We start from the raw sequence: 15,592 nt of genomic DNA on the forward strand, positions 1-15,592 counted from the left end.
AAAGATTCCGGAATAGTCCCCCATTCGGATCTCCGGGAGGGGACTGCCAAGGGGGGGGGGGGGGGGGGGGGAATACCATGAAAAAAAGATTGAATAATCAACGAAAGGATAACGTTCTACGAGTCGGGGCGTGGAATGTCAGAAGCTTGAACGCGGTAGGGAAACTAGAAAATCTGAAAAGGGAAATGCAAAGGCTCAATCTAGATATAGTAGGGGTCAGTGAAGTGAAGTGGAAGGAAGACAAGGATTTCTGGTCAGATGAGTATCGGGTAATATCGACAGCAGCAGAAAATGGTATAACAGGTGTAGGATTCGTTATGAATAGGAAGGTAAGGCAGAGGGTGTGTTACTGTGAACAGTTCAGTGACCGGGTTGTTCTAATCAGAATCGACAGCAGACCAACACCGACAACGATAGTTCAGGTATACATGCCGACGTCGCAAGCTGAAGATGAACAGATAGAGAAAGTGTATGAAGATATTGAAAGGGTAATGCAGTATGTAAAGGGGGACGAAGATCTAATACTCATGGGCGACTGGAATGCAGTTGTAGGGGAAGGAGTAGAAGAAAAGGTTACAGGAGAATATGGGCTTGGGACAAGGAATGAAAGAGGAGAAAGACTAATTGAGTTCTGTAACAAGTTTCAGCTAGTAATAGCGAATACACTGTTCAAGAATCACAAGAGGAGGAGGTATACTTGGAAAAGGCCGGGAGATACGGGAAGATTTCAATTAGATTACATCATGATCAGACAGAGATTCCGAAATCAGATACTGGATTGTAAGACGTACCCAGGAGCAGATATAGACTCAGATCACAATATAGTAGTGATGAAGAGTAGGCTGAAGTTAGAAGAGATAGGGGATCCAGTATTAGAATCGGAATTTAAAAGAGATTTGGAGGACTTACGGTCAAATAAGGCAGAGGGGATAGATAGCATTCCACCAGAATTTCTAAAATCATTGGGGGAAGTGGCAACAAAACGACTATTCACGTTGGTGTGTAGAATATATGAGTCTGGCGACATACCATCTGACTTTCGGAAAAGCATCATCCACACAATTCCGAAGACGGCAAGAGCTGACAAGTGCGAGAATTATCGCACAATCAGCTTAGCAGCTCATGCATCGAAGCTGCTTACAAGAATAATATACAGAAGAATGGAAAAGAAAATTGAGAATGCGCTAGGTGACGATCAGTTTGGCTTTAGGAAAAGTAAAGGGACGAGAGAGGCAATTCTGACATTACGGCTAATAATGGAAGCAAGGCTAAAGAAAAATCAAGACACTGTCATAGGATTTGTCGACCTGGAAAAAGCGTTCGACAATATAAAATGGTGCAAGCTGTTCGAGATTCTGAAAAAAGTAGGGGTAAGCTATAGGGAGAGACAGGTCATATACAATATGTACAACAACCAAGAGGGAATAATAAGAGTGGACGATCAAGAACGAAGTGCTCGTATTAAGAAGGGTGTAAGACAAGGCTGTAGCCTTTCGCCCCTACTCTTCAATCTGTAAATCGAGGAAGCAATGATGGAAATAAAAGAAAGGTTCAGGAGTGGAATTAAAATACAAGGTGAAAGGATATCAATGATACGATTCGCTGATGACATTGCTATCCTGAGTGAAAGTGAAGAAGAATTAAATGATCTGCTGAACGGAATGAACAGTCTAATGAGCACACAGTATGGTTTGAGAGTAAACCGGAGAAAGACGAAGGTAATGAGAAGTAGTAGAAATGAGAACAGCGAGAAGCTTAACATCAGGATTGATGGTCACGAAGTCAATGAAGTTAAGGAATTCTGCTACCTAGGCAGTAAAATAACCAATGACGGACGGAGCAAGGAGGACATCAAAAGCAGACTCACTATGGCAAAAAAGGCATTTCTGGCCAAGAGAAGTCTACTAATATCAAATACCGGCCCTAATTTGAGGAAGAAATTTCAGAGGATGTACTTCTGGAGTACAGCATTGTATGGTAGTGAAACATGGACTGTGGGAAAACCGGAACAGAAGAGAATCGAAGCATTTGAGATGTGGTGCTATAGACGAATGTTGAAAATTAGGTGGACTCATAAGGTAAGGAATGAGGAGGTTCTACGCAGAATCGGAGAGGAAAGGAATATGTGGAAAACACTGATAAGGAGAAGGGACAGGATGATAGGACATCTGCTAAGACATGAGGGAATGACTTCCATGGTACTAGAGGGAGCTGTAGAGGGCAAAAACTATAGAGGAAGAAAGAGATTGGAATACGTCAAGCAAATAATTGAGGACGTAGGTTGCAAGTGCTACTCTGAGATGAAGAGGTTAGCACAGGAAAGGAATTCGTGGCGGGCCGCATCAAACCAGTCAGTAGACTGACGACCAAAAAAAAAGAAAAGTTCTAGGGGACTGATGACCTTAGCAGTTAAGCCCCATAGTGCTCAGAGCCATTTTTTTGAACGACTTTAAAAATTCAGTATACTAGCACAATTTACTAATTAAAAGGTACAATGTTTTGTTAAAAATTTAAAGCAGTACGTTAAGTATTGAAGACAGAACTTGTGTGTATATTTTGAGGCAGCATAACACACTAGGCGAAAATTTCCCAGACTGCATTCATCCAGTATTTTATAATAAGAACGCTTAGCCACTTCCAACAACATTTACGCATAATTTCAAAATTTTCCTACATTTTTATCTCGTGGGCATCCCCCACAAAATAATGAAGTCATAAAAACTTAATGAGTAAAAGTTTATCGCTTACTACATTTTCGTTGTTCAGTAAAACTTCAACATCGGTCATGACGTCGTTTTAATTTATTACTTCTTTACTACCGATTCCATGCGCAACACATTTTGCAGACAGTTCCGCATATAAGACCGTATGTACTTGCAAAATTATATCATTGTACGACATGGTCCAGGATATATGACGTCACACACATTGAGAAAAACTTGCTTTTCTGAAAACCGAGCACAAATTACCTAGACTATAGCCATCCATATCGTAATATTTCCAGGAATTTATGTTGTTAAGTTTCAGTTCAATGAATTCGCACTTATAACTCGAAACAGGTCTATTAGGAGTGTGTTATTTGGATCTCTGGAATTTGTACATACTTTGGATGTCTCAAGCGCTAAGCGACAATTCTGAATTGCTGATTATTCGCGCACAGTCTTTGGTCAGAGGAGATGTGTCGAAGGGCGATGTGTTGGTTTTGTCGTCTCTGCTTGGCAGCATAGAGTAAATATCTCTGGAGTGAACATTGCGTTCTGCGCATGTTGTCAACATTAAACCAGGATTGTCACGTGTTTTCGGGACTTCGCTGTGCGTGTGTGCTTTCCGCAGAGTTTGAATTTTATAATATCAAGAGTTTTTGTTGTCTTTTCACCGTTTGTTGGTAGTGTAATAGCTAAGTTGAATTACTGTTGTTGCTACGGATGCAAAGAAAAATATGTGAAAGGAGGGATAGTAACTTTTCATGGGTTCTGTGTTTAAAAATTTCGAGACGAATTATAATTAAGGCTTGTTTCTGTAGGCCTATTTTTCTACGATTTTATGACTATGTAATAGATATTACGGCTCGTACAAAAGCTTACAAACAATCGCTTCCTCTCGTAAATTTGCTAGTGGAACAGGAAAGGGAATGGTTAGTTGTTTCAGCAAATACTATCCTACATTCATTTATCAGTGACTTGTCGATTATGTATGTAGATTTGAAAGATGGGAGATAGATAAATTCAATAGAGTGGGAGTCTGTAATTGTCTTCGTATAATATGTGTGTCCGAACCTTTTTGTTTACTGTAAAGTTACAGTAGAAGACCATGTTAAGTGCGTCTAGGACATGGAGAATGATCATGTGTGATTTATATTTTAGTTTCCGAAGGATGAACAACGAGTAAAAATGTAGCTCCAGGAAAAAATGAGGAGTAATTTTGTCCCCACAAAATGTTCCGAAGTATGTTCAAAACACTTTGAAGAGGAATGTTTAGACAGAGAAAAATTTGGACGTGTGTGGCTGAAGGTGGATGCTATACCAACTATTTTTAACTTTCCACAGCACCTACTACCAATTTCTGCATTCAGCTTAAATACATTTTCTGCACAAATCAAATAAAAAACACAACAGTGTAGCTAATCAAAGTACACATTCATCCTCTTTAGTGTATTTTGACTTCAATTTATTTTCTTCACCATTTGATTAAGAAGCCTAAAATAGTAGTAAACATGTCCCCAAACTCTTTCATTTGTGTCACTTTCCACTTCCCTTAATGGTATTATATGGGTTGACTGTTACATGACCAACTGTATTTGCTTTACAGTACATTTATTCTCCGATCGCCTTTTTTCCCCCTTCTTACTCAGTCTACTATTTAATTAATAAACTGGGAGCAAGTACGTAAAATGCGTTAAATAAACACTTCAAAGTGTCACCAGTAAGAAAAATTGTGCTTTAGGTCGCAAAAATGAGAAAATAAATATGCAGAAATAGCAGAAAAAAGGGCGAATTAGCAGGGATATAATCGCTAATGTGTGGCAAATTCGGTGTTTTTCGGACACTTGCAAAAGTACTAGCGTACTGTCAAGTCTTTTTGCAAGACTATCGCTGCAAAAATGTACGCCAGGCTCTGTAATACTATAAAGTGCCGTATCATACCGAAAACTACCAAAACTCGAGTGCATCTGAACTGTGACACCTATCGCAAAGAAGCAGAAGGCAATATCACTTGCCCTTAGAAGTTACATTGCTAGTTTATTCTCGGTATCAAATGGATACTGTTAAAATGTCTGCGCAACATACATAAATAATCCACGACATGTACAAAAAGAATCCGTCTGTACTAAAGTGCGCGTCATTTATGTTGGCGGCCGAGTTTAGGTTCGTTCTGCGCATCTGACGTCACAAAACACAGTCAGCCAATGAAAAGAGAACGACGTTGCCAGAGCTCGACTGTAGTGCAGAGCACGGACGAGTGTCTTCAGTTTTAGAAACGTTCAGTCATAAATAAAGTAATAGAACAAAAGCAATGTCTTGATAGCAGACTTTCTTTTATAGAAAGTTTGGAAAAAGCATTCTTTATACCAATTGCTTCATATTCTATTAATTAATTAAACCAAACAAGCAATAAGACTCCTAATTCAGGCGATAGTAAGGAAAGGTGTTTGTATCACTCTCACGAACCGCTTTTTCACAATAAAGAACAGCGGTAATTGTTTATTTCCTATTGTACTTCGACGAAGCGTGAGTAATTCATAGTCATACCAACAGTGTCTGTCAGTATTTTGCATGACGTGTTATATTCCTCATGGCGGTATGTCGTTACACAAGGTGAGTTGGCGTAATGGTTAAGGTGTTGGGCTGCTACGTGAAAGGCTATGAGATCAAACCTAGCCGGCACAGTAGCTCAGCGTGTTCGGTCAGAGAGTTACGTGCTCTCTGTAATAAAAAAACTGAGTCAATCGATCAACAACGAACATAAATGGAAGTCTTACGACGTCCGCCCCGAGCAGATGCAACGAACAATAGCGAACAAAACGAGATTTAAAAAAAAAAAAAAAAAAAAAAAAAAAAAACCTTGTGCGATGCGTAATATTTTCATTATTTAAAAACAACATCGAAGTGCCTTACTTCACGAATTATATTCGTTTTAGTGCAATTTTTTGAAATTTCTAGTGCTTTGTCTCTTCATTAACCCTTTCGCTGCTGCAGACACGTGCTCGCCGCATTCCGCACTGTGCGCGATTTTGTCATCACTGTACTGCTCGCCTCTGCAGTCACATGGTGTTCCCACTGCTTTGACACACTTATCATTCGGTTTCACAAAAACTATTTGGCCCAAAAATTTGATTTTTACGCGTCTTCTTGACTGATACCTTCCGCCCATAAATGACTTAATTTTGTTTCGATGTTCAATGCAGTTATTATGCAGCATTAAATGTAGTAAACCATTGCACGAAATTTTGAAGAGTTTGCAGAGGTAGAAGTCCATAGCGTATACTTTCCGTATGGTCGATTTTAGTTGCCATAATGTTGAGAATGAAATGTGGACAAGATACCTAAATTTCATATAAAATTTACTGTATAACAATATGCCAAGGGGGGGGGGGGGGAATACCATGAAAAAAAGATTGAATAATCAACGAAAGGATAACGTTCTACGAGTCGGGGCGTGGAATGTCAGAAGCTTGAACGCGGTAGGGAAACTAGAAAATCTGAAAAGGGAAATGCAAAGGCTCAATCTAGATATAGTAGGGGTCAGTGAAGTGAAGTGGAAGGAAGACAAGGATTTCTGGTCAGATGAGTATCGGGTAATATCGACAGCAGCAGAAAATGGTATAACAGGTGTAGGATTCGTTATGAATAGGAAGGTAAGGCAGAGGGTGTGTTACTGTGAACAGTTCAGTGACCGGGTTGTTCTAATCAGAATCGACAGCAGACCAACACCGACAACGATAGTTCAGGTATACATGCCGACGTCGCAAGCTGAAGATGAACAGATAGAGAAAGTGTATGAAGATATTGAAAGGGTAATGCAGTATGTAAAGGGGGACGAAGATCTAATACTCATGGGCGACTGGAATGCAGTTGTAGGGGAAGGAGTAGAAGAAAAGGTTACAGGAGAATATGGGCTTGGGACAAGGAATGAAAGAGGAGAAAGACTAATTGAGTTCTGTAACAAGTTTCAGCTAGTAATAGCGAATACACTGTTCAAGAATCACAAGAGGAGGAGGTATACTTGGAAAAGGCCGGGAGATACGGGAAGATTTCAATTAGATTACATCATGATCAGACAGAGATTCCGAAATCAGATACTGGATTGTAAGACGTACCCAGGAGCAGATATAGACTCAGATCACAATATAGTAGTGATGAAGAGTAGGCTGAAGTTAGAAGAGATAGGGGATCCAGTATTAGAATCGGAATTTAAAAGAGATTTGGAGGACTTACGGTCAAATAAGGCAGAGGGGATAGATAGCATTCCACCAGAATTTCTAAAATCATTGGGGGAAGTGGCAACAAAACGACTATTCACGTTGGTGTGTAGAATATATGAGTCTGGCGACATACCATCTGACTTTCGGAAAAGCATCATCCACACAATTCCGAAGACGGCAAGAGCTGACAAGTGCGAGAATTATCGCACAATCAGCTTAGCAGCTCATGCATCGAAGCTGCTTACAAGAATAATATACAGAAGAATGGAAAAGAAAATTGAGAATGCGCTAGGTGACGATCAGTTTGGCTTTAGGAAAAGTAAAGGGACGAGAGAGGCAATTCTGACATTACGGCTAATAATGGAAGCAAGGCTAAAGAAAAATCAAGACACTGTCATAGGATTTGTCGACCTGGAAAAAGCGTTCGACAATATAAAATGGTGCAAGCTGTTCGAGATTCTGAAAAAAGTAGGGGTAAGCTATAGGGAGAGACAGGTCATATACAATATGTACAACAACCAAGAGGGAATAATAAGAGTGGACGATCAAGAACGAAGTGCTCGTATTAAGAAGGGTGTAAGACAAGGCTGTAGCCTTTCGCCCCTACTCTTCAATCTGTAAATCGAGGAAGCAATGATGGAAATAAAAGAAAGGTTCAGGAGTGGAATTAAAATACAAGGTGAAAGGATATCAATGATACGATTCGCTGATGACATTGCTATCCTGAGTGAAAGTGAAGAAGAATTAAATGATCTGCTGAACGGAATGAACAGTCTAATGAGCACACAGTATGGTTTGAGAGTAAACCGGAGAAAGACGAAGGTAATGAGAAGTAGTAGAAATGAGAACAGCGAGAAGCTTAACATCAGGATTGATGGTCACGAAGTCAATGAAGTTAAGGAATTCTGCTACCTAGGCAGTAAAATAACCAATGACGGACGGAGCAAGGAGGACATCAAAAGCAGACTCACTATGGCAAAAAAGGCATTTCTGGCCAAGAGAAGTCTACTAATATCAAATACCGGCCTTAATTTGAGGAAGAAATTTCAGAGGATGTACTTCTGGAGTACAGCATTGTATGGTAGTGAAACATGGACTGTGGGAAAACCGGAACAGAAGAGAATCGAAGCATTTGAGATGTGGTGCTATAGACGAATGTTGAAAATTAGGTGGACTCATAAGGTAAGGAATGAGGAGGTTCTACGCAGAATCGGAGAGGAAAGGAATATGTGGAAAACACTGATAAGGAGAAGGGACAGGATGATAGGACATCTGCTAAGACATGAGGGAATGACTTCCATGGTACTAGAGGGAGCTGTAGAGGGCAAAAACTATAGAGGAAGAAAGAGATTGGAATACGTCAAGCAAATAATTGAGGACGTAGGTTGCAAGTGCTACTCTGAGATGAAGAGGTTAGCACAGGAAAGGAATTCGTGGCGGGCCGCATCAAACCAGTCAGTAGACTGACGACCAAAAAAAAAGAAAAGTTCTAGGGGACTGATGACCTTAGCAGTTAAGCCCCATAGTGCTCAGAGCCATTTTTTTGAACGACTTTAAAAATTCAGTATACTAGCACAATTTACTAATTAAAAGGTACAATGTTTTGTTAAAAATTTAAAGCAGTACGTTAAGTATTGAAGACAGAACTTGTGTGTATATTTTGAGGCAGCATAACACACTAGGCGAAAATTTCCCAGACTGCATTCATCCAGTATTTTATAATAAGAACGCTTAGCCACTTCCAACAACATTTACGCATAATTTCAAAATTTTCCTACATTTTTATCTCGTGGGCATCCCCCACAAAATAATGAAGTCATAAAAACTTAATGAGTAAAAGTTTATCGCTTACTACATTTTCGTTGTTCAGTAAAACTTCAACATCGGTCATGACGTCGTTTTAATTTATTACTTCTTTACTACCGATTCCATGCGCAACACATTTTGCAGACAGTTCCGCATATAAGACCGTATGTACTTGCAAAATTATATCATTGTACGACATGGTCCAGGATATATGACGTCACACACATTGAGAAAAACTTGCTTTTCTGAAAACCGAGCACAAATTACCTAGACTATAGCCATCCATATCGTAATATTTCCAGGAATTTATGTTGTTAAGTTTCAGTTCAATGAATTCGCACTTATAACTCGAAACAGGTCTATTAGGAGTGTGTTATTTGGATCTCTGGAATTTGTACATACTTTGGATGTCTCAAGCGCTAAGCGACAATTCTGAATTGCTGATTATTCGCGCACAGTCTTTGGTCAGAGGAGATGTGTCGAAGGGCGATGTGTTGGTTTTGTCGTCTCTGCTTGGCAGCATAGAGTAAATATCTCTGGAGTGAACATTGCGTTCTGCGCATGTTGTCAACATTAAACCAGGATTGTCACGTGTTTTCGGGACTTCGCTGTGCGTGTGTGCTTTCCGCAGAGTTTGAATTTTATAATATCAAGAGTTTTTGTTGTCTTTTCACCGTTTGTTGGTAGTGTAATAGCTAAGTTGAATTACTGTTGTTGCTACGGATGCAAAGAAAAATATGTGAAAGGAGGGATAGTAACTTTTCATGGGTTCTGTGTTTAAAAATTTCGAGACGAATTATAATTAAGGCTTGTTTCTGTAGGCCTATTTTTCTACGATTTTATGACTATGTAATAGATATTACGGCTCGTACAAAAGCTTACAAACAATCGCTTCCTCTCGTAAATTTGCTAGTGGAACAGGAAAGGGAATGGTTAGTTGTTTCAGCAAATACTATCCTACATTCATTTATCAGTGACTTGTCGATTATGTATGTAGATTTGAAAGATGGGAGATAGATAAATTCAATAGAGTGGGAGTCTGTAATTGTCTTCGTATAATATGTGTGTCCGAACCTTTTTGTTTACTGTAAAGTTACAGTAGAAGACCATGTTAAGTGCGTCTAGGACATGGAGAATGATCATGTGTGATTTATATTTTAGTTTCCGAAGGATGAACAACGAGTAAAAATGTAGCTCCAGGAAAAAATGAGGAGTAATTTTGTCCCCACAAAATGTTCCGAAGTATGTTCAAAACACTTTGAAGAGGAATGTTTAGACAGAGAAAAATTTGGACGTGTGTGGCTGAAGGTGGATGCTATACCAACTATTTTTAACTTTCCACAGCACCTACTACCAATTTCTGCATTCAGCTTAAATACATTTTCTGCACAAATCAAATAAAAAACACAACAGTGTAGCTAATCAAAGTACACATTCATCCTCTTTAGTGTATTTTGACTTCAATTTATTTTCTTCACCATTTGATTAAGAAGCCTAAAATAGTAGTAAACATGTCCCCAAACTCTTTCATTTGTGTCACTTTCCACTTCCCTTAATGGTATTATATGGGTTGACTGTTACATGACCAACTGTATTTGCTTTACAGTACATTTATTCTCCGATCGCCTTTTTTCCCCCTTCTTACTCAGTCTACTATTTAATTAATAAACTGGGAGCAAGTACGTAAAATGCGTTAAATAAACACTTCAAAGTGTCACCAGTAAGAAAAATTGTGCTTTAGGTCGCAAAAATGAGAAAATAAATATGCAGAAATAGCAGAAAAAAGGGCGAATTAGCAGGGATATAATCGCTAATGTGTGGCAAATTCGGTGTTTTTCGGACACTTGCAAAAGTACTAGCGTACTGTCAAGTCTTTTTGCAAGACTATCGCTGCAAAAATGTACGCCAGGCTCTGTAATACTATAAAGTGCCGTATCATACCGAAAACTACCAAAACTCGAGTGCATCTGAACTGTGACACCTATCGCAAAGAAGCAGAAGGCAATATCACTTGCCCTTAGAAGTTACATTGCTAGTTTATTCTCGGTATCAAATAAATACTGTTAAAATGTCTGCGCAACATACATAAATAATCCACGACATGTACAAAAAGAATCCGTCTGTACTAAAGTGCGCGTCATTTATGTTGGCGGCCGAGTTTAGGTTCGTTCTGCGCATCTGACGTCACAAAACACAGTCAGCCAATGAAAAGAGAACGACGTTGCCAGAGCTCGACTGTAGTGCAGAGCACGGACGAGTGTCTTCAGTTTTAGAAACGTTCAGTCATAAATAAAGTAATAGAACAAAAGCAATGTCTTGATAGCAGACTTTCTTTTATAGAAAGTTTGGAAAAAGCATTCTTTATACCAATTGCTTCATATTCTATTAATTAATTAAACCAAACAAGCAATAAGACTCCTAATTCAGGCGATAGTAAGGAAAGGTGTTTGTATCACTCTCACGAACCGCTTTTTCACAATAAAGAACAGCGGTAATTGTTTATTTCCTATTGTACTTCGACGAAGCGTGAGTAATTCATAGTCATACCAACAGTGTCTGTCAGTATTTTGCATGACGTGTTATATTCCTCATGGCGGTATGTCGTTACACAAGGTGAGTTGGCGTAATGGTTAAGGTGTTGGGCTGCTACGTGAAAGGCTATGAGATCAAACCTAGCCGGCACAGTAGCTCAGCGTGTTCGGTCAGAGAGTTACGTGCTCTCTGTAATAAAAAAACTGAGTCAATCGATCAACAACGAACATAAATGGAAGTCTTACGACGTCCGCCCCGAGCAGATGCAACGAACAATAGCGAACAAAACGAGATTTAAAAAAAAAAAAAAAAAAAAAAAAAAACCTTGTGCGATGCGTAATATTTTCATTATTTAAAAACAATATCGAAGTGCCTTACTTCACGAATTATATTCGTTTTAGTGCAATTTTTTGAAATTTCTAGTGCTTTGTCTCTTCATTAACCCTTTCGCTGCTGCAGACACGTGCTCGCCGCATTCCGCACTGTGCGCGATTTTGTCATCACTGTACTGCTCGCCTCTGCAGTCACATGGTGTTCCCACTGCTTTGACACACTTATCATTCGGTTTCACAAAAACTATTTGGCCCAAAAATTTGATTTTTACGCGTCTTCTTGACTGATACCTTCCGCCCATAAATGACTTAATTTTGTTTCGATGTTCAATGCAGTTATTATGCAGCATTAAATGTAGTAAACCATTGCACGAAATTTTGAAGAGTTTGCAGAGGTAGAAGTCCATAGCGTATACTTTCCGTATGGTCGATTTTAGTTGCCATAATGTTGAGAATGAAATGTGGACAAGATACCTAAATTTCATATAAAATTTACTGTATAACAATATCTCATTTAATTTAAGTACGAAGTAGGTGTCGTATGTAATACTGAGAAATATTCCGTCTTTCGCGACTGTAATAAAAGTTTCATTTACACCAGACGCGTTTGGCTTTATTTTAAAGCACTTCTATCAAGGAAATGTATGGCACATACACAAAAAGGGTACTCATGTTCTCTTTCTTGTTTTTGTTCCACAGTCGCAGTTTTACCAAAGGTACTGAAATATATTCCTCTTCTGCAACTGTAATAAGGGGCTTATTTAGACCAGACGCATTTCTCTCTTTTGAAGCATCTTCAGTGGACAGTATTTTGTCTCCTCCATTGCCAAGTCATCTTTCGTAGTTTTGTGCTGCGGTAACACAATATTCAACGTTTGTGTTGGCAGATCAGTGTTTTAGCAAATAAATGATGTTCGTGTGTGCCACACACAAAAATTATATTTGACATAGCTCAGAGCACTTCACTGATAGACGGTATATTTAAGTCCTAATGTTTTTGTAAGTCCACAGTTTTGTTTAATGTATTTTGTCTACTTCCTTTTGATTGATTGAAGTGCTTTAAAATAAAGCCAAACGTGCTCAGTCTAAATAAAACTTTTGTTACAGTCGCGAAAGACGGAATATTTCTCAATATTACATACGACACCTACTTCGTACTTAAATTAAATGAGCTATTGTTATACAGTAAATTTTATATGAAATTTAGGTATCTTGTCCACATTTCATTCTCAACATTGTGGCAACTAAAATCGACCATACGGAAAGTATACTCTGTGGACTTTACCTCTGCAAACTCTTCAAAATTTCGTGCAATGGTTTACTATATTTAATGCTGCATAATAACTGCGTTGAACATCGAAACAAAATTAAGTCATTTATGGGGGGAAGGTATCAGTCAAGATGATGTGTAAAAATCTAATTTTTGAGCCAAATAGTTTTTGTGGAATCGATTGATAAGAGTGTCAAAGCAGTCGGAACAATGTGTCTGCACAGGCGAGCAGTGCAGTGACAAAATCGCGCACAGCGCGGAATGCAGGGAGCACGTCTTTGTAGCAGCGAAAGGGTTAATGCGGCCGTGGTGGCTTTACTTCATGAACTGCGCGCTCCCCCCTAAACGTAAGCTTGCGAACTATCCTATACTAAGGCGCTGCTTCTATTGGCGCGTGCGTCGTGTGCAACTGGCAACGCAGCAATCTCCCGCGTCTGGGCGGGCATGCGCGAGCCGCCAAGATAAAAGAATTGAACTATAGGGATGTAGTGACATTCGAAATATACAGGGCGCTGTAGGACAAACACACGACGTCCCGAGAACACGTGACCAGGCCGGCAGTGTATGTTGACAACACAAAATCTGTTCTGCGCATGTGAATGCTCACCCCAGAGATATTTACTCTATGCTTGGCAGCGAGGAGCGCGGGAGTTCTGTAGTTAGTGGAGTAGTGAGACAGAAGCCGAGCAGAGGACTTTTGACAATGTAGACGTAAAGTTAAGTGCATCTGTGATTAAGTAAAACGATTTGTGTTTGAATATTGGAAAACAGAGGAGAAAGATCCGATCAGTGATTTAGAATGAAATCAGATGTAATGAGATTAGAAAAGCATATGAAGAGGAATGAAGATGATATTTTTTATTTAGTTGCATTGCAGTCGCGCGTAGTTTTAAAAACATTGTTGAATGAGACATCCATATCAGGGAACTTTAAATTTTTCCATAACGACGGAGAAATTTCCATTGTACAGTATTTTTTCATGTTTGTTAATTATTTGTCTAACATTTGTGAGAGTAAAAGTTTGATATCAATGTTGCCCATTGTCAATGCTAATGAGTGTTGTAATATGAATATCTTACGAGTAATAACGTATCAGATAATTTAAAAACAGTTCGTTAAAAAAAATGTATCATCTAACAGCATTGTCCATATCCTCGATCCAAGTCATTTTAGTTTAAACGAGTATCTCACTCAGTCATGGGTCTAAATACACTTAGCGCAAAAGAAACTGGTATAGGCATGCGAAGTGAAATACAAAGATATTTAAAAACAAGCAGAATACCGCGCTGCGGTTGGCAACGCCTATATGAGATAACAGTCCGTCGCAGTTGTTAGATTGATTGATGTTGCTTCAGTGGCAGGTTATCAAGGTTTAAGTGAGTTTGAACGTGGTGTTGTAGTGTTGTAGTCGGCGCACGAGCGATGGGACACAGCATCTCCGACGTAGTGATGTAGTGGGTATTTTCCAATACGATCATTTCACGAGTGTACTGTGAATATCAGGAATGTGGTAAAACATCAAATCTCCGACATCGTTGCTGCCGGAAAAAGATCCTGCAAGAACGGGACCAACGACGACTGAAGAGAATCGTTCAACGTGACAGAAGTGCAACCCTTCCGCAAATTGCTGCATATGTCAATGTTGGGCCATCAACAAGTGTCAGCTTGTGACCCATTCAACGAAACATCATCGATATGGGCTTTCCGAGCCGATGGCCCACTCGTGTACCCTTGATGACTGTACCACACAAAGCTTTACACCTAGCTTGGGCCCGTCAACACCGACACTAGAATGTTGATGGCTGGAAACAAGTCGCCTGGTGGGATGATTCTCGTTTCAAACTCTATGAGCGGGTGGACGTGTACGGGTATGGAGAGGACCTCATGAATCCGTGGACCCTGCACGTCAGCAGGGGACTGTTCATGCTGCTGGAGGCTCTGTAATGGTGTGGGGCGTGTGAAGTTGGAGTGATATGAGACCTCTTATATTCCTAGATGCGACTATGACAGGTGACACGTAAGTAAGCATCCTTCCTGATCACCTGCATCCATTCATGTCCATTGTGCATTCCGACGGACTTGGGAAATTCCAGCATGACAATACTGGCCCCACACGTCCAGAATCGCTACAGAGTGTCTCCAGGAACAGTCTTCTGAGTTTAAACACTTCCCAGACATGAACATTAGTGAGCATATCTGGGATGCCTTGCTACGTGACGTTCAGGAGAGATCGCCACCCCCCGTACTGTTACGGGTTTATGGACAGCGCTTCAGGATTCATGGTGTGAGTTCCCTTCAGCACTACTTCAGACATTAGTAGAGTCAATGCCGCGTCGTATTGCGGCACCTCTGCGTGCTCGCGGGGGTCATACACGGTGTTAGGCAGGTGTACCAGTTTCTTTGGCTCTTCGGCGTAGTTTGCTTGTTGTCTGGAGCACTGCACTAAGCTCTCAGCAATTGTAGCTAGAAATTTGCAGCTGGCGCACAGAGAGCAGCAAGCACCGTGTTTCCAAGCAACTACATTACGGCAAAAGATATTTTCATATCAAGATCAGTTTGCTACGAAAATCACCAACGCAGAGAGACCATTTCATGAACAGCAGTGTTAGACAGATCATAAACGCACAGAGACCACTTTGCATAATTATGGAGATTAATAATAAAGTTAAGGATTTAATGAGTTTGCACATATTTTAAAAAGATTATAAACATGGACAAATTCATGTTGTA

The sequence above is a fragment of the Schistocerca americana genome, chromosome 1 (assembly GCF_021461395.2).
Source record: "Schistocerca americana isolate TAMUIC-IGC-003095 chromosome 1, iqSchAmer2.1, whole genome shotgun sequence".
NCBI classification, from domain to species: domain Eukaryota; kingdom Metazoa; phylum Arthropoda; class Insecta; order Orthoptera; family Acrididae; genus Schistocerca; species Schistocerca americana.